A 19,186-nucleotide genomic window follows, 5' to 3' on the forward strand; every position below is an offset into this window, starting at 1 on the left:
GGTAATTTAGAGAGGAAAAATTATGTTTCAATAGTAACTATAATGCATACTTATGGTTATTAGATTCTGGTTCAGTTCATTGTCTTTGAAGTTTTGTTTTCCAGCTGTAAACTGGACTGGATCCTGAGTTTTTGGAGTTTTCTCAAATATTTGGCTGCAGTTCCTCAAACTAACATTTTCAATTTTCTCCTATCCTTTAACTTGGAATCACTGGAAACTGAAATGGCCATTTGTCCCCTTGAAGTCCTGCAAACTGCTGCTCCATGATTTGATATACACATCAAGAAATCACCCGGGCTCAATTCCCTCACAGGGCATGTACCCAAATTTCGGGTTTGGTCACTGGTCAGGGTAACCGATGGATGTTTCTCTCTCTCTCCCCCTCTCCCTTCCTCTTCCTAAAATCAATTAAAAAAAACACACCCCATACATACTAAACTTCAAGACATCACCACAACAGCTCATGCTTATACAATCTCCATGCCTGATGTTGTGTAAACCACCTGAGAGTTTTCTCCAAACACTCAATGACATCATCAGAGAGGTATGCATCAAGTCTGACACCTAGAAGTCTGGCAGCCCTCCAGGCTCCAAAACTGTGTTTTTAATTTGCTCTAAACATTAACCTTTGTGTGTGTGGGTTTTTGTGGGTTTTTTTTTTTTGGTTCCCATAGAAATGTCTCTCATTAAATACCTGATTGCTTGCTAACACAATATAGACCTAATTTACCACCTCCTGAAATGAGACAAAACTGTTTAACTGAATTGATCTATCTTGAGGATTAAGTGATTGTTCAATGAACTATGGACAATCTACCTACCAGCTTAGCTTCTGGACTGTCCAACTTCCTATTTGAACTTAAAAAGGTACATGGAAATTTTTATTTTTCCATCCTCACATTATGCATAAAGCAAAAATTATGATCATAAACCAAAATCTCATGGACTTTAGCCTCATGTTTTCTGCTGCCTGTGGTATATTTCTATCAGCACCTAAATTTCCACTAGTCAAATGCATCGTGCCTATTCCTTCTGCAAATCCTGTCTTAACCAACCTCCTACTCCTCTCATTACTACTCAGACACTGGCTCCTGGTTTGACAACCCTGTGTATGTCACTGGAACAATTCAATCTTTAAAATTATTTTTTAAATTATTTAATTTTTTTTTACTTTATTTTAAATATCTTTACTGAGCTTTAATTGACATAGAATAAACTGCAAATATTTAAAACATACAATTTGATAAACTTTGATATGTATATATGTACATATATGCGACCATCACCACAGTGAAGATAATGAACATATCCATCATCCCCAAAAGATTTCTAGTGTTTCTTTGTAATCATCTCCACTTCTCCCTCTTTCCCACTCCCATCCCACCATCCCCAAACATACTGACCTGTTTTTTGCTGCTAGAGATCAAATTTGCTTTGTCTACAGTTTCATAAAAATGAAATCATATAGTATGAACTTTTTCTTACAATATAGTGAGTAGACATTTGTACAATTTATGATGTGATCACCCTGATAACTCTAATACCGACCTGACACCATACATAGCTGTTACAGTATTATAGGTTATATTCCCTATGCTAGATTTGTCCATGACTATTTTGTAACTACCCATTTGTACTTCTTAATCCCTTCACTTCTTTTCACCCATCCCCCAACCTGACTCCCATCTGGCAAATGTCAGAACGTTCTCTGTGTCTATGATTTTCTGTTTCCATTTTGTTTGTTCATTTATTTTTTAATTTTTATTTATTTTTTTAGGTTCCACATTTAAGTGAAATCATCTGTCACTGTCTTCCTCTGTCTGGCATATTTCACTCAGCACAATAGCCTCTAGGTCCATCAATAAAAAAGATTTCATTCTTTTATATGGCTGAGTCATATTCTATTGCATATATGCACTACTTCTTCCTTATCCTTTAAAAGATTCTTTTAATGTGATTTTTTTTTTTTTTTTTTTAAGGAAAGGGTAGGAGGAGGCAGCACTGTAGAAGGAAATCCTAATGATCAAGAGAGAAAAAAAAAACTGTGTGCAATCGATTTTGTGACTTTGTTTCAGATTGCTTTGGGGTTTATCAAATCTAATAATGGGCTCTTCCATTCTTTATCCATTCTTTAACCTCCTTTCAAATCTAACAGCTGGGATTCTGCTAAGCTTCAATGTCTGCTTTTCAAATGTATGAGATAATTTGGTTCAAGAATAATGGGCAACGCACCTAGCAAGATGTTGTTAGGGAACAAAGTTGTACAAGTCTGGCCCCTGCCCTCTGAAGATTTCAATATAGTCGGGGATGAGATGTAAGGAAGGGATTGATCTCTAACTATCAGAGTAATTCCCTTGACATGGAAATGATGAAGAGATGAATCTATACAGACAAAAGATGGGAATTGACTCTGAGCCATTTTGCCTGGATTGAATCATGCCTCTACCTGTTACTGGCTCTTGTAACTTTGGGCAAGTTATTTAAATTGTTTGTGCCTTGGTTTCCTCATCTGTAAATTGGATCCAGTGATGAGCAATATTTTAATTTTATCTAACTTACTTTCAGTAACATTTTGCTCCAATGCAATACTCCTTTTCTATAAGGCTGTTCCTGGGAGACGGAAAGTTTAGTTAATAAGGGAGTTAAGTTACAGAGTAATTGCTTGCAGTTTAAACAAACAACTTTTTGCTTCCCTCTTAATGTGCTAATAGCTGGGTCTAAAAAATATTCCATTCTTAGAAAGGTACTATTTCTGATTTTCAAAAATTATCTGTGACCATTGGAAACTAATCATAGGAAACTACAAACTTAGCACATGTCTTGAAATCTGTATAGAAAATATAAATCATGTCAAGTTTCAAACTCTCACTTATTAGTGTACCACTCAACCTTGGAAAAATAAAAAGGTGTCTCCAAAGGTAGTCTTTGTTTTAAATGCCATTCCTTAAAAAGGAAACGGTTCCTTTTAACTTTACAACAGCCCCATTTCAAATCATATCATTTAATTGTCTTGGTCATGGGCATTTCCAAGGTGAGATTTTATATTTCGCTCCCATAGCTTCTGGTTATCATAAAACCCATGCTTGCCTGGCCAGTGTTGCTCAGTGGTCAAGGGTTGACCTATGAAACCGAAGGTCATGGTTGGATTCCTGATCAGGGCACTTGACTGAGTTGCGGGCCTGATCTCCAGTAGGGGGCGTGCAGGAGGCAGCCAGTCATCAATTCTCTCTCATCACTGATGTTTCTATCTCTCTCTCCCTCTCCCTTCTTCTCTGAAATCAATAAAAATATATGGAAAAACAAAACAAAAAGAAAACCCATGCTTTTCTTTATTGAAGGAGAGTGGTCCTGCTGATGTTGGTGTAACCCTTTCAACATTCCTCACTTTGCTCCTGCAGGCATTTCCTCAGGCTCTCTAGCTTAGTCTTCATTCAAAGCTGCTGCCACCAAAAGGGTTTTTGGAGTAAGCGCTGGAAGAGTTTCTTTGGGTTTACTTGATCCAACTCTGATGGCTGTGCCTGATGCTTTCTTTCTATCTGACTGCCGATGGCAAATCTAAACTGGAGATCCTTGTCGGCTTTGCTGGGAGGCCTGCAGCTTCCTCAGCTGATGGCTTCTCGGCACTGCGACTGGAATTTTCCCTTCCATTCCTGGAAGACACTGTCTTAGTTTCCCCAGGTTTTTCCGCTGCTGCTTCGGGTCCTCTGGAGCCTCCAACTCAATGCTGCTTCTCAGGCTTCTCTCCAGCCTTCCTGTCTGTCGTTCCCCACCATCCCCACCAGGGCCTCCCTGCGCCACCCCACCCCACCCCACCCCACCCTACCCCACCCTACCCCACCCCACCCTACCCCACCCCACCTCATCCCACCCTACCCCACCCCATCCTACCCTACCCCACCCTACCCCACCCCACCCCACCCCACCCCATCCGACCCCACCCCACCCTACCCCACCCTAGCCCACCCCACCCCATCTGACCCCACCCCACCCCACCCCACCCCACCCCACCCCATCTGACCCCACCCTAGCCCACCCCACCCCACCCCATCCGACCCCACCCCACCCCACCCCATCCGATCCCACCCTAGCCCACCCCACCCCACCCCACCCCATCCGATCCCACCCTAGCCCACCCCACCCCACCCCATCCGACCCCACCCCACCCCACCCCACCCCACCCCACCCCATCCGATCCCACCCTAGCCCACCCCACCCCACCCCTGCCTTTAAGGTGAAATCTGTGCAGGGCTTCACTTCATAGGACAAAGTGGGCAGTGAGGAGATTAGGGAGCTCACTGGACTTGGGGGAGAAATAAAAGCGTGGTTGAGAGAGGCCCTAGTGAAAGTGCGAGGACTACGCCCTCCACCTTGCCCCAGGGTAAGGGCTACGCCCTCCACCTTGCCCCAGGGTAAGGGCTATGCCCTCCATCTTACCTAGGCCATGTGCTCAGCAAGCCGCTGCTGGCCACGCCCAGGATTTCTCTGGACTGGCCAATGATAGTCAAAGGAAGTGCACGCCATCACTATGACCACATCCTGTGTAATGAGACACCGACTTGCGCCTGGCCAATCGGCAGGGCCCACAGTCCTTTCTCCTCCCCTTACCCCAACCCCCTATAAAACCTCTCTCCACACAGAGTTTTCTCTCTCTCTGCCACCTGCTGCTGTGCCAGTAAGGGGGGGGGGGGGCAGGGGAGTCAAACCTAGGTTTGAAATGAAGGACTCTTTGCTTTTGCATCGGACTTGCTGGCTCCCTGATGGGCTTTTTGGGAACCTTGAAATCTGGGCACAACACTAGCATCAGACTGCCCAATGGATTGCTGCTTCTTCTTTTTTTAAAAAAAATATGTCTTTACTGATTTTTTTAGGAAAGGAGGAAGGGAGATAGAAACATTGATTGATGAGAGAGAAACATCTATTGGCTGCCTCCTGCATATCCCCCACTGGGGATTGAGCATGTGTCCTGACTGGGAATCAAACCAGTGACCTCTTGGTGCCTGAGAGGATACCTAACCAACTGAGCCACACTGGCCAGGCGAGGCTGCTTCTTGATGCTACAATATTATTGTGTGACCTTTCATAACTTCCCTAACCTCTCTGTGCCATGGTTTCCTTATCTAAAAAAGGAGAATAATAAAATTACCTCAGGTTGGTATTGGGTAGAACAATACATACCTGTGGCTCATAGTTGAGCAAAATGTTAAGTGTTATCACTATTGCTGAAAGGCTTTGTTACAGGGCAGTGAAAAGGGAGGAAAATTCCAGGGCAAAAGGAATAGGGAAACGGAGACAAGAAAGTTAAAACAAGGCCAAAAGGTGCGGGCCATTTACAGCCAGTTTGTAAATTGCAAGCCCTTATCTCTCCCAAGGACGCTTGTAAGCAAATGGTTAATGCCTCTCCAACTGAAGAATGCAGAAAAGGAGGGGAGAAGGGGGAGAGAGGGAGTTTTTCTCATGCACTAACCAGTGGTTCTCAACCTTCAGGACCTTTAAATACAGTTCCTCATGTTGTGACCCAACCATAAAATTATTTTCTTTGCTACTTCATAACTATAATGTTGCTACTGTTATGAATCGTAATGTAAATATCTGATATGCAGGATGGTCTTAGGCGACCCCTGTGAAAAGGTCCTTCGACCCCCAAAGTGGTCGCGACCCACAGGTTGAGAACCGCTGCGTGACTAAACAAAGAAATCAGCCATTTTGGGGAAGGGGAAAGGACAGGTTTTTGCTTGTTTGTTTTGTCTTTTTTACTCCCTAAACAAAGAAGCCAGCAGCCTTAAGGCTTGGCAAGATAAAATTGCCAGGTGCTTCTCGTGAATCCTGGGAAGGCCACACAAAGTAAAAAGGGACCTTGAGAGTTAATCTGTATCAAGATATTCAGCAGAGGAATTTTGAAATTTATAGACAGGAGGCTATGTAACACTTCGAACGCCCATCCAACTCACCACTCAGATTAGCTGAGTGATGCCCACCTGCGTTCCAAACTGGACGAAGTAGATTTGCTCGCCTTACTTCTTTAATAAATTTGCTTGCTCTAATTGCTTTAATAAATTGGCTTTATCACAACACAATCAGGGTCTCTTGTTTACATTTATTTATACAAGACAGGAGTGTGCGTGTGGGAGGAGTCCTCTCCCTCCCTCTCAACAGTCTGTTTGTTCATAACATCTTTTCTGGGGACTCTGGGCTGTGTGTAAGTTTCTGTCAATGATATTGCCAACCCTGTGGGTTCTGAGGTGCAGGAATCAGCTGTGACTTTTTAAGTAAAGAAAATAGGCCTGGCCCTAACCGGTTTGGCTCAGTGGATAGAGCACTGGCCTGCGGACTGAAGGATCCCAGGTTTGATTCTGGTCAAGGGCAGGTACCTCTGTTGCAGGCACATTCCCAGTGGGGGGTGTGCAGGAGGCAGCTGATGGATGTTTCTCTCTCATCGATGTTTCTAACTCTCTATCCCTCTCCCTTCCTCTCTGTTAAAAAAAAAATCAATAAAATATATATTTTAAAAAAAATAGGCCTGAAGGACTTGTGGGAGTTGGACCCTGTGATGGGAATTGCACGTATGTGTTAAACACCTCCTCTTCAGGTAATGGCATGACTTTTAATTGGATGCTGAGGCTATTTATGTGTTAGTCCCTCTTGCATATTCTCAGCTCATTGTACACCTACTGTGAGGGTTAATCTGTGCTTCCACCAAGGACACATTGCAGCTTCGTGCTGCCCCCTAGAGGACGGGAAAAGTCACTAGCAGGAGCCAGGTCTGCACAGCCACGAGTACTTGATGTGAATGACATCTCTGCATAACTTGAATATCCTCATTTGAATTTGGCGTCATTGAATTTGGAGTCCCTTGGCCTCGGTGCCTCATCAGAAAAATGAGGATAATAATGACTCCCTCATAGGACTGTGGTGAGAATCAAATATGATAATAGCACATGTGAAATCTTATAATTTTAGATACATCTGCTTTAATGTAGTAATAATAGTTGGAGTAATTATAATTCTCGTCAGTTCTCTTTGAGAAACAGGTTCGAGTTAGAAGACTGTGTAATAGGACTCTCCCTTAGAATCAAAGTAGCCATCAGGCTCTGACCACAATTCTTAGTCCCACATTCTGACTCAACGTAGCATTTCAAGAGTTTAGTAAAACAATAGTTGGCTCCAGTCTAGATGACAAACTTGCAACCTTGGGCTAGGAGTGGAGTCCTCTGCTAGCTGGTGAAACCAGAATTTCCCCCTCATCCTCTGAAAAGCAGATAATTGCTGCTAATGGTAATGGGGCAACCCAACCTAGGACCTTATCAGGGTTTCCTCCAACCTCTTCCTTGTGTCTCCCTCCCCCAGGGCCTTTGCTCCAGGGAGACATTCTCATTGTGTGTGTGTGTGTGTGTGTGTGTGTGTGTGAGCAGGAAAGGCTTACTTTTTTTTCTTTTTTAAATAATAACCACCTGAGAATGCTGCCTTCAGCCCCTTGGGCTGAGGGTTCTATAAAAGCTGAGCAGAGCTCTCATCAGTCCAGCTCCCTGAGGGCTTGCCACCTGCCTGTTCACCTTCTCCAGCATCCTGTGCTCCCTGCCGCCTGAACCATGATCAAGAAGGTCCTCATCTTCTCTACCTGGTTTGTCCTGGCTGGGACTTTCCCCTTAATACTCCCAAGTAAGTGGACTATTGGGAGGTTTCTGGGAGAACAGAGCTAAGATCTCTCATGGTGTGTGTAAGAGGGGGTGGCACGGGGATGAGGGAGCTAGCTAGCTAGAGAGAGAGATACGAAGTGAAAGTTGTAAAGTGAAATGGTTAAAACTATATTGACTTGGATTTAAGGTGAGGATGGGAGGTTGAGCTCTGAGGCCTTGGGCAGTTGAGTGGCTAAGCTAAGATTTGGGCTGTGTGTTTGAATTGACTTGATAAAGGTATAAAGGCTGGGCAGATGGGATTAGGGTAGGTGATTAGAGAGCTACTGCAGGTTTTCTGTGTTCTCCTTCACTGTTGGGTGCTAAAGAGGCTTTATTCTATTGAATGGAAGTTTATAAATCCTAGGCTGTATCCTCATTTCAAAGCTGAGTAAAGTTCAAAATGCTTTACAATTCAGCTCAGTCACACACAATGGAGACTAGCCAGTCTGGAAGGGAAACGTGTGAATCACATTGTGAAAGGAAAGGAGGAGGAGTCCTGTGGACCAGAGGAAGGAAGCTTTCCCCCAAAGGCTTTCTTTTCCAGTCGTTCCTGAATTCATTTCTAATGAGGAGGGCTGTCTATTCCTTTGCATTAAAATGGTTACTTTCCCCATTCTGTTCCTCCCACCTCTCCCCCTGGTAGCTCTCAATATATCAGATGCTGGGGTTGGGTTCTTAGTTGCATGTGAATGAATGATAAAGCAAAGCGACTAAATTAGAGAGCTAATGACTTTGGCCTCATTGGTGGGATGCTCATACCCTGCTGAACGAAGCAGCCACATGACTATGTGTCTTTCACTTTCGCCCAAGAAGGCCCTGTTTGCACCCTCATCAGGCCTACATGGTTATGATGCTTATATATGGTTAGCAAGCCCCCAAATAACTGGACTGGATTCTCTATGGGACACTCTGCAAAATGAAATCCTAGACATTTCATGAGCAAATCATAAGAGTAGCCCATTTTAGAGTCAATTCCACTGTTATTTCTTCTTTTTTTATTGAATGTATTGGGGTGATGTTGGTTAATAAAATTATACAGGTTTAAGGCGTACTATTCTATAATCTGTCATCTGTATACTGCATTGTGTGTTCACCAATCCAAGTCAAGTCTCCTTCCATCACCACTTATCCCCCCTATCTCCTCTTCTACCTCTTCTGCATCCCCTTGATTCCATTCTTGATATGCACCTTGGAAATAGCTGTTTTCCTTGCTCTTTTCCCCTCTTTGTTTTTAAGTTTTCAGAAACCTGGAAGGATTACGGGGGGCGGGGGGGGGGGGTTAGAATATTTATTCTGTTTTAGTCTGATTAATTCACATTTGGAGGCACAATATCAAACGTTCCTTCCTAAACTGACCCTTCAAGAAGGGTGGTGTAGGGACACTGAGCATACGACTGGGTGGCAGTTAGCCTCCTGGACGTTCTAGCAGTTGGCAGAAGAGAGACTTGTGGGGAGATGCCATTTGATTCGTTTTACCAAGTTATGCCCTGTTTTCCCCAGAGAAGATCTAGCTTGGAATGGGAAGGGTGTGGAGATGGTGGAGATACTCTTGCTAGAAAACATTTGAGCTGTTTGTTTTTTCTAGACATCGACTATCATGCAGACATGTTCAAGGACTCAGAGTTACAACCTGAACTAAATTCAATCATTGACCCAGATTCACCCACTGACCTGGACCTCGCTGGTGCTATAGAGTCACTCACTAACAAGGACTTCGCTGATGCTTTAGAGTCACTCACTGGCCTGGATCTCACTGATGCTTCAGAGTCACTCACTAACAAGGACCTCGCTGATGCTTTAGAGTCACTCACTGGCCTGGATCTCACTGATGCTTCAGAGTCACTCACTAACAAGGACCTCACTGATGCTTTAGAGTCACTCACTAACAAGGACCTCGCTGATGCTTTAGAGTCACTCACTAACAAGGACCTCACTGATGCTTTAGAGCCATTCCCTAACAAGGACCTCACTGATGCTGTAGAGCCATCCACTGCCCTGGACCTCACTGGTGCTGTAGAGTCATCCACTGTCCTGGACCTCACTGGTGCTGTAGAGCCATCCACTGCCCTGGACCTCACTGGTGCTGTAGAGCCATCCACTGCCCTGGACCTCACTGGTGCTGTAGAGCCATCCACTGCCCTGGACCTCACTGGTGCTGTAGAGCCATCCACTGCCCTGGACCTCACTGGTGCTGTAGAGCCATCCACTGCCCTGGACCTCACTGATGCTGTCGAGTCGACCACTGATGTTTATTTGGAGAATACAAAGGCTTTGGGTAAGTAAGGGTTCTGACTGCAGGAGTTGGTGGGAGCCCATCTTTTACATTTCTGAGGGAAAGGCTACTTTCCTCCAGTGAACTGGATTCCCCGCATACGAAGTGACCACACCCATTTCCCATTCTGTTTTCCTAGGATTGTCTACCGAAGTGGGGCCAACTATCCCCGGCATTATGGGAGAAGCCACTGAGGCGGCCACAGGTAAAAATTCCTGTCTTCAAAAATGCAGAAAGGTCTCCCTGCCTCTCTTTCCTTATTTACAGCTCATTGCATAGGAATGTCCTGAGGTAACTTATACAGCTGGGGATACCAGCTGCTTTGTTCTCTGAGATGATACTTGTACATTGTGAAATGCTTACCACAGTACGGTTAGTTTCACTGAAACTTGAGGAAAATTGAAGGATTTTCCCCGTGTCAGCATATGGAACCATTTGAACACCAGCCTGGAGGTTGCCCTGACCTGGTCTCCAGGACCAGCCTTCTGGGCTTCTCTAAAGAGGACGTGCTTCTTGTGTCTCCAAAGGATCAATGGTTAGGGTGGCAAAATAGCTTAAGAATTTGCTCTTCTTTTCCAGTTGATTACAATTCAATTTACACAGGGAACATTTTGAATGAAGATTATATAAGTAAATCTTATTAGAATTTAGGCTGAACAGAAGAAAGGGGGGTTTAAAAGCCTCATAAGTGAAGCAGTGGTCCTATCTCTGCCTACCTCTGTCTCAGGCCTTCATCTGCTTACATTTTCCTCTCTGCCTTTTAGCCACAGGGTCAATGCCTCTGTCACAATGAACAAAACCCCATTGTTTGTGGGATGCCTTCATTATTGCTAAGAAAGAGCCATGGGCCTTACCTACAAAAACAATTTTAAACAATCTGCTCCTTATATCTATAAATAATCGCTAACATTTGTTGAGATTTACTATATTCCAGCACTGCCCTAAATGTATTGGGGGAATAGAGCCAATAGTAGCAGGAAACTAGAAATTGTATTTTAGTGGCAGCTAAGGGGCTTTAAATTCTTTTTCCACTAATTATCCTCCTCACAGAATATCTCTCATTTGCAAAATGAAGCGCTATCTCAGTTGTACTCTCACTGCCCGACCTGTAGGGTTTGATTAAAAAGTTAATGTAAGTGAATGCTGCCTCCCATCCTAATCCTCCCACTCTTACACCTCCATCCCATGAGGCAATAAGAAAATTCTCATGTTTGACTATAAGAGCAAGACGCAGCCTCATGGCCCACATGCATCTTGGCATTTCTGCTATGAACCCAATAGCCTGCTTATCAAGAGATGTTTTCTGGCTGTGGCAATTACCAATGAAATGAGTTTTATTTCCCCCCTGAATCAGGAGGTGCCAGTTTTAATAAAGGGCCCCGCTCTTGGCTTTTTTTTTTTTTTTTATCCACTAATGTGGCTTCTTCGTGCAGTTAAGTGGATACCTAGACAGTGTGTAAATATCTCATTTAAGGAACCAGGAGAAAGAGGGGGAATAAGCGATTAGACCTTAAAGAAATTCAGTTACATGCACAAGGTCAGAGTGGGGAGTGGGAAAGATAGATGAGTCTAACCTTTTGAGCCCCAGAGTCTCTGCTTTCTTTTGATAATGCTTATTTTTTTTTATTTTAGAAAATGAAGCAGATTCTCCATCGGCTGCAATTTGACTCTCCTAACCACAATTTTCTAAGAAGACTCTGAGCTTCTGCACAAGCCCGCTGTTCTGTTATAGGAGCTTGAATAATCCGAAAAGACCCGTGAGCCTTAGTATATACCCAGCTAAGGATAAACACAGCGGAATTGTCCACAGACAGAGGATGTGCACATTTCTGAACCATGTCCATTTAATATGAGACCAATAAGTGTTCGTGAGGTAACAGACTACTTAGTTGCCTTGTGTTAGTACCAATAATCATGTTATTCTCTCTGACAGAGACTTCAGGCTCCCAGCTCCTCATGACCATAGGAAAGCATGAAATGAACCTATGAAAACTGTATTAGCTTTTCTAGTCCTGCTCTAACAAAGTTCTGCAAATTTAGTAGCTGACGACAACACAACCTGTTATGTTACAGCTCTGAAGTTCAAAAGTCTAAAAGACACCTCCCTGGGTTAAAAAACATGTGTCAGCAGGGCTGAGTTTCTTTCTGAGGGCTTCGCGGAAGAATCCATTTATTTCCTTCTTTCCTGGCCCTCTTCCGTCTTAAGTCAGTCGTGGCTGGTTGATTCTCCCATCCTTCTTCCACATTTAAGGACCCTCAGAACACATTCGGCCCCACCTGGATTACCCAGGATAATCACCAACTCTAATTTCCCTTTGCTACGTAATTTAACATATTCACTGGTTCTGGGAATTTGTGGGTGAGTAAATTCACCATTTATAAAAATCATAATTGGCAATTCTTTTCTTTCAGCTCTTAAACAATATTGTACCACTTCCTCCGGGCTTTCACATTTGATGTTTTCTCTTGTCATTTGTATTGGTTACCCGCTGGAGATAGGTTGTTTCTCTTGCTGCCTTCCATATCTTCTCTGTCTTTACTGTGAGATTTTTGATTATAATGTATCTGGTGTGGATTTCTTTGGGTTTATTTTGTTTGGAGTTTGTTTGCCTTTTTTAATCTTCAGGTTTATGTTTTGTTTTCCAGATTGGGGAAGTTTTCAGTCAATATTTCTTTTGAGTTCTTTCTCAGGTCTGCCCTATTTCTCATCTCCTTGGATGACAGATTTTTTTTTTCTGTTTATTTTCTCTCTGTTGTTCAGTTGGGTAATTTCTATTTTTCTGTCTTTATGTTCATGGATCTTATTGTTTTAAAATTTTGATTATTATAATTTTCAGTTCTAAAATTTCCTTTTGGTTCTTTTTGTTTTAAAATTTTGATTATTGTAATTTTTAGTTCTAAACATTCCTTTGGTTTCTTTATACATTTTATTTTATTTTATTTTTTCTGAAACCTTTACTTTGCTGAGATTTTCTATTTTTTTCATTTGTCTTAAACATGTTTATAATTGCTTAAGGAAGCATTTTTATGATGACTGCTTTAAAATCTTAGTCAGATCACTCTAACACCTGTCATTTTCATTCTGGTATCTACTGATTATCTTTTTCATTCAAGTTAAGATTTTCTTGATTTTTGGTTTCACAGATGATTTTTTTTTTCATTGAACAAGGTTTTTTGGTATTATGAGACAATGAATTTAATTAAAATAGTTTGTCTTAGCTGGCTTCCTCTGACACCACTCCCCAGCAGGAGAAAGGTGGGGCACTGGATTACTGCTAGGTGGGAGCAGAAATACAGGTCTCAACCTCAGTTGGCAGGGAGGGATTTCTCATTAGTGCTGGGTGAGGAATGGAATTCTGACGCCCCACTAGGCCTCCTCTGATACTACACTGTCTGGGAAGAGGAGGGGTGCCTGTTATTGTTTCCCATATGGTCTCTGTTGGCACCATCCCAGTATAAGGGAGAGTGCTTCTTTATTGATTGATGCAATATGAAGTTCAGGATCCTCTCTGGTCTCTATTGATATCATGGGGAAGGGGAGGGAAGAGGAGAGGCTCAGACTGCTCTGTGGAGATGAAAGCTCTGGTTCCTACTTGACCTTCTCTGGCATTACTCTGGCAGGGGGTTGGGGCACCTTGTTACAGCCTGGCAAATGTGGAAATCTCACCTACCCCTTGAGTCATAGTTTTTTTCTATGGTGTTTGACTGTAGTAGGGTGGCTATTGTCTAAATATTTTCTGTCTTGCTAGATTGTTTCTGGGTCATTTGTCTAGAAAGGATAGGCTTTTGTTGGGACTTTTTTCATCTGTGTCTGTTGGTATTTCTGTGTTGCTGGCTTTTTCAGTATACAACAGAGATTTATAAAGCAAAAAAGAAAAATGGCCGAAACCGGTTTGGCTCAGTGGATAGAGCGACAGCCTGCGGACTGAAAGGTCCCAGGTTCGATTCCGGTCAAGGGCATGTACCTGGGTTGCGGGCACATCCCCAGTGGGAGATGTGCAGGAGGCAGCTGATAGATGTTTCTCTCTCATCGATGTTTCTAACTCTATCTCTCTCCCTTCCTCTCTGTAAAAAATCAATAAAATATATTAAAAAATAAATAAATAAATAAAAAGAAAAAAAGAAAAATGAATCTAGGGAACTTGCCACCATGTTGTTTCTGGGTCCCTGAGTCCCTATTTCAATTGTATTCTGTTGGGGTCCAGCCCCAGCAGGTACAGGGGTTCCCAAAGGTGTGGACGGAGTCCGTGAAGATGGAAGGACACGGGGGCAGCGTTCAGGTGATCATCATAGCCAGGTTCTCTCTTTTATTGTCCATTTATACTATTTGATCCCATAAGCATGCCTGTATAATTACATCATGGTATGTTTTGGGTAACGTTCTACAGTTCCTTGTTTCTTATCTGACCTTAGCCCAAAATCCTGTCTCTATCTAGTTCTGTTGAGTTTGATCTTGTCTAGGTTAATCTCTGTATTCCATTACAAGGGCTATTCCAAGGTCACTGCTCTACTGATAGGCTACAAGGAAGTGACTGGAGGAGATTATCCTACCCAGTAAAGGTTATGTCCTCCCAGCCTCGCTGCTTGCCGTCCCTGGGACTGCCCTGTGTCAGTGGGTCTCCAGGGGAATAGGCTTTGGTGCCTTCCCTGGTGGGCAGACCCCTGGGGATGTGGGCCCAACAAGTCCCAGATTTATTGCCAACAGTCTTAGTCCAAGTTCTTCATAAGTAGTACATGGTATTTCTGTAACTCTAGGGGGATTTACTGATTTATTCTCTTCCTTAGTCCTGTTAACTCCAGGGAAAAATCCTCACCCGGGGAAACAACCTTTCTCCCGGAGGTGGTCCTGTTTAAAACACATAGCGCTAAGAGGGGGAGCAAACATGCCATATACGCCAGGTCCCTTGAAACATAAGCTGTGCAGGTGTTTCTTCCCTGCGGCGACTGTGTCAAGCAGCAAAGGTGGACTGGCTTCTGGCAGTATTCTCTCCAACTTTCAGAGAAGGTGGGAATGGAGAAGAACATCCTAGGGTGTGGAAAAAAATACATGTTCTGGAGGGAAGGAGCAGGAAGAACAGAAGAGGCCAGCCTGCAGTAGTAAACAGAAGCTAGAGAGAGTTTAGAGATATGTCTGGAGAGGGAGGAAGGGACCAGGTCATGCCAGGCTTAATGGCCACATTCAGGAATTTAGTCTTTATCATAGGAGATATTGGGAGTTTTAAAACTGGGGCTGGCAAAAGATCATTACATTATCATATATATGGTTTGAAAAGCTTACTCTGGCTGCTGACCATAGCTTAGAGAATAATTTGGAGGGGAAGCCAGAATGATCACAGGTCACCAGGTAGGATATTATAGTATGCAGGTGAGCATGGCAATAGAGAAAGAGATGAGTAGATTAAGTTGAGAAATAATTAGGAAATTAGAAAAGGGTACAGAAATTGGTGGTGGATTTTGTAAGTCAAATAAGACAGAGTTAAAGCTATAGAGTTTGTATTACATGAGTGGTTGGATGGTGGTCTCTAGAATTAGGATTATCAGATTAATTTTGTTTTGGCAATATTGAGTGCCTTTAAAATATTAAAATGAAGATGCCAAACAGATAAAGGTGTAAAGCTCAGTAGAGGTCTTAGCAAGAGATATAATTTTGTATTATTGGCACATAGATGATAATTATATAAGCCATAAGCAACAGGGTTTTTTTTTTTCAGCTTTATCAGGTATAATTGACAAAACTATATGTACTTAAAAGTATACAATGCAATGATTTGATATACATATACATTATGAAAGGATTACCCAAATCATTTCACACATCTACCCTTCACATAGTGGCATTTTTTAGGATGAGTTTTTAAGGAGACAGTATATAGTGAAAAGAGACAAGAATTTAAAACAAAATTAGAGGAATTTTAAAATTCCATGGCTAACTGGAAGCAGATGCATCTGCAAAAAAACACATAAGGCTTGAGCTCCTAGATGGTGGGAACTCTGACTGTGTATTCATCATTACATCCTAAACTTCTAATAAAATAACTGGCATAGAGAAGAAACTCAATAAATACTTTATAAATGAAATAAGAATGGAACGACCAGAGAGTTAGAATATTAAACAGGTACATGCAGCCCTAACCAGTTTGGCTCAGTGGATAGAGCGTCAGCCTGCGAACTGAAAGGTCCCAGGTTCGATTCCGGCCAAGGGCATGCACCTTGGTTGTGGGCACATCCCCAGTAGGAGGTGCGCAAGAGGCAGCTGATCGATGTTTCTCTCTCATCGATGTTTCTAACTCTCTATCCCTCTCTCTTCCTCTCTGTAAAAAATCAATAAAATAAATTTTAAAAAATAAAAATAAATAAAACAGGTACATGCAGTTATCAAAGGAGAGAGTTTGCTTGCTGGTGCTGAAAAGCAGGTGAAGATAAAGATTGAAAAATGTCCATTGATTTTAGCGACCTGGAAATTATTGGTTACCTACTGTAAGCTTTTTTTTAAGTGGAACGATGGAAACAAAAAATCTTGGTTTATACGCCTTTGGCAGCCTTTTGTTTTGATCTCTTAACATATTGCTAAATTGCTTTCCTAGAATATAATAGAGTGACTTACAGTTTAGTTGTAAAACCGTTTTTTATCCCCTTTCTTCTCAAACAAAACAACAAGAAACAGAAGTGCAAACATTGTCTTTGATAAAACTTATAGGACAAAAAACCCCACAAAAAACAAAAAAAAACTTATGGGACAAATATAAGCCACAACATATGAAGACTGAAAACAGGCTGAATGGTCAATGACATGACAGAAAGGAGAAAGGTAATACTCAGGTACCTGTGGAAGCCTGATTGGGGTAAAGTGATACCAAATAGACATATGCCGATTCATGTTATAGAACCCCGACAAGGCTCAAGGATTGTAGACATCAGGTGCTGCGATGATTCGATGGAAGGAGTAATGATAGTGGTGAGACAGGTAATACAAAATAGTTAGGTTTATATCTTCCATCATTCCAGCAAGAGAATAAGTTTATTCTCTAGAAAAACTGAACCAGAGAGGTTCTGGTCTTGGAGGCAACTGCCCCCAAAGAGGGTACAAGTGAAATGCTGTCCTAAGGAAACAAGGCAATGAAATGAAAGCCTATACAACGAATGGAGAGGTGCCCCACCTCCTACCCTGGCCAGCTCCAAGGTGCCACCAGCGAGGATTAGCTTGCCAAGCAGGAGCTAGGAGGATTTAGTCTCAGAGACAGCATCTGGAGGCATCTTCAACAAAATAGCTCTCAGGCCACCCAGTCTCCCTACTCTGAGGCACATGATTCTACAAAACTCTTGTAATGCATGTAGAGTCTTCTGATTGCCTTACTATCTAGGTCTTTCATATAAATAGACAGCAAAGGATCACCAGTTGAAAATCTTCCTCAAATAAGGCTTGAAGTAAAAAAACAGTAAAAATAGAACTCAGAGGAAAGATAATGAATATGAGGAGCAGAAGAAACCTTTAAGACACTGTAATTAATACATTCAGAGGGATAAAAATAGATATTGCATCCTTGAAAAAAGAATAGGCTGCTATTAAATAATCAACCAGAAAATTAAAAAGAAATATTGGCTATTATTATAAGTTTGATGGAAGATAAAGGTAAGGAATTCTCCTGTAAAATAGAACAAAAAGGCAAAGAGATAGTCGATAGGTGAGAAATGAAAGAAAAAATTTCAACTAACAAATTTCAAAGGAAATAGTATCTTAGAAAAGTAATTATCAATAAAACACTATAAAACATTTCTCAGAACTTAAGAATGATTTTCCACATTGAAAGTGTCCAGTGATTATCCACAGGCCCCCGTTTGACATTTGCAAGGTCCAGTGAACAACTACAAAAGGAGGCGGATGTACTATTTCTCCAAATATTTGCAAGAGATAACTGAGCTAGAGCCGAGGTTCAGGTCATGTTTCCACCCAGGTCCTGCAGCCTGTTCCTTGGAGATTGCCTAGAGACTACAGGAGCTATGTCCTCCTGCACCAGCCATGACCCTGCACACTGAGAGGGGCAGGCTGTCTGTTGGAATAATAGGAGGTTAACAGCTGGTCTGGACTCAGGACCTGGTCAATTTCCTGTGAGGACCTGCCAGCCAACTTTTCCTCCCTCGTGTCTCACTTCTGATTGAGGATTTATGGGAACTTCTAAGCACCTCCCCAAACTACACCACTGAGCATAAGAGTGGTAGGAAATTCAGTTACATGGAGAACTTGTCTGCCTACACATGCTTTTGATGGATTTGAGGTGACTAGGTTGATAGAAAAGTAGTCATTTTTTCCTCTGGTGCCCTAGGGCAGAAGCAGTGAATTTCTTATTATCTTTGACCTCCATATACATTTAGAATGTGTTTATTATTATCTACAAAATAGCTTCCTGAGAAATTGATTGGTATTGCATTGAATCTATACATCAAGTTGGGAAAAATTAAAATCTTGTCATTATTGAGTCTTTTAATCCATGCACATGAAGTATCTCTCCATTTATTTTGATGTTCCTTGATTTCTTCCATCAGAATTCATATATTTAGCCACCTTTCTTTTTTTTTAATCCGCTCCCAAGGCTATTTTTTCCCCCTCTTGATTTTTAGAGAGAGTGGAAAGGAGAGGAAGAGACGGAGAGAAACACCAGTGTGAGAGAGATACATCAGTTAGTTGCCTTCCGCGTGCCCCCCTGAGGTACATGCCCTTGACAGGAATCGAACCTGGGACCCTTTAGTTTGTAAGCCGACACTCTGTCCACTGAGCCAAAATGGCTAGGGTTACCTAGTTACCTTTCCATTTAAAGTTTTGGCTTTTGGACCTCCTAAGATATATTATAAGTAAAAATCCTCTGTCCATCCAGTATTTATAAAGAGAGACAGTAAAATTGTACTCTTCTTGTTATGGGCTTCATAGGAGCTGAAGTGTGATCTTCCTGGCATTAAATCCCTTTCCTCAAACTTAAGTCCAAAAAGCTAAGCCTCAGGTGAGTTGGGTTAAATCCACTCACAATGGTCTCACATTAGTCACAGGGTTCCAGAAACTTTCCCCATGAAGGCAATGGAGGTTCTCACTAGAGCCATAGAGAACCCTTATCAAGTCCCAAATGCCTCACTCAGCTTTTTAAGTCCTATGTGCTTCTTAGTTTAGAAAACCAAGAACTTTCATATGACTCCCAAGCAGATACTTCAAATTTCCATAGATAAAAATTGTAGAGTTTGCTTAGGAATTTAC

General features: G+C 42.3%; 1 pseudogene across 1 annotated transcript; it reads right to left on the bottom strand.

The window, feature by feature from the left end:
• Positions 1 to 3,001: 3,001 nt before the first annotated feature.
• On the bottom strand, positions 3,002 to 5,106 carry LOC308513968 (PEST proteolytic signal-containing nuclear protein-like; annotated as a pseudogene). Its single transcript has 3 exons — positions 5,094 to 5,106; positions 3,307 to 3,756; positions 3,002 to 3,087 (listed from the first exon to the last, which is right to left on the bottom strand). The product of its transcript is annotated as a PEST proteolytic signal-containing nuclear protein-like (transcript).
• Positions 5,107 to 19,186: the final 14,080 nt, after the last annotated feature.

Source organism: Myotis nattereri, assembly GCF_964212035.1.
Source record: "Myotis nattereri genome assembly, chromosome: 2".
In the NCBI taxonomy this organism is placed as follows: domain Eukaryota; kingdom Metazoa; phylum Chordata; class Mammalia; order Chiroptera; family Vespertilionidae; genus Myotis; species Myotis nattereri.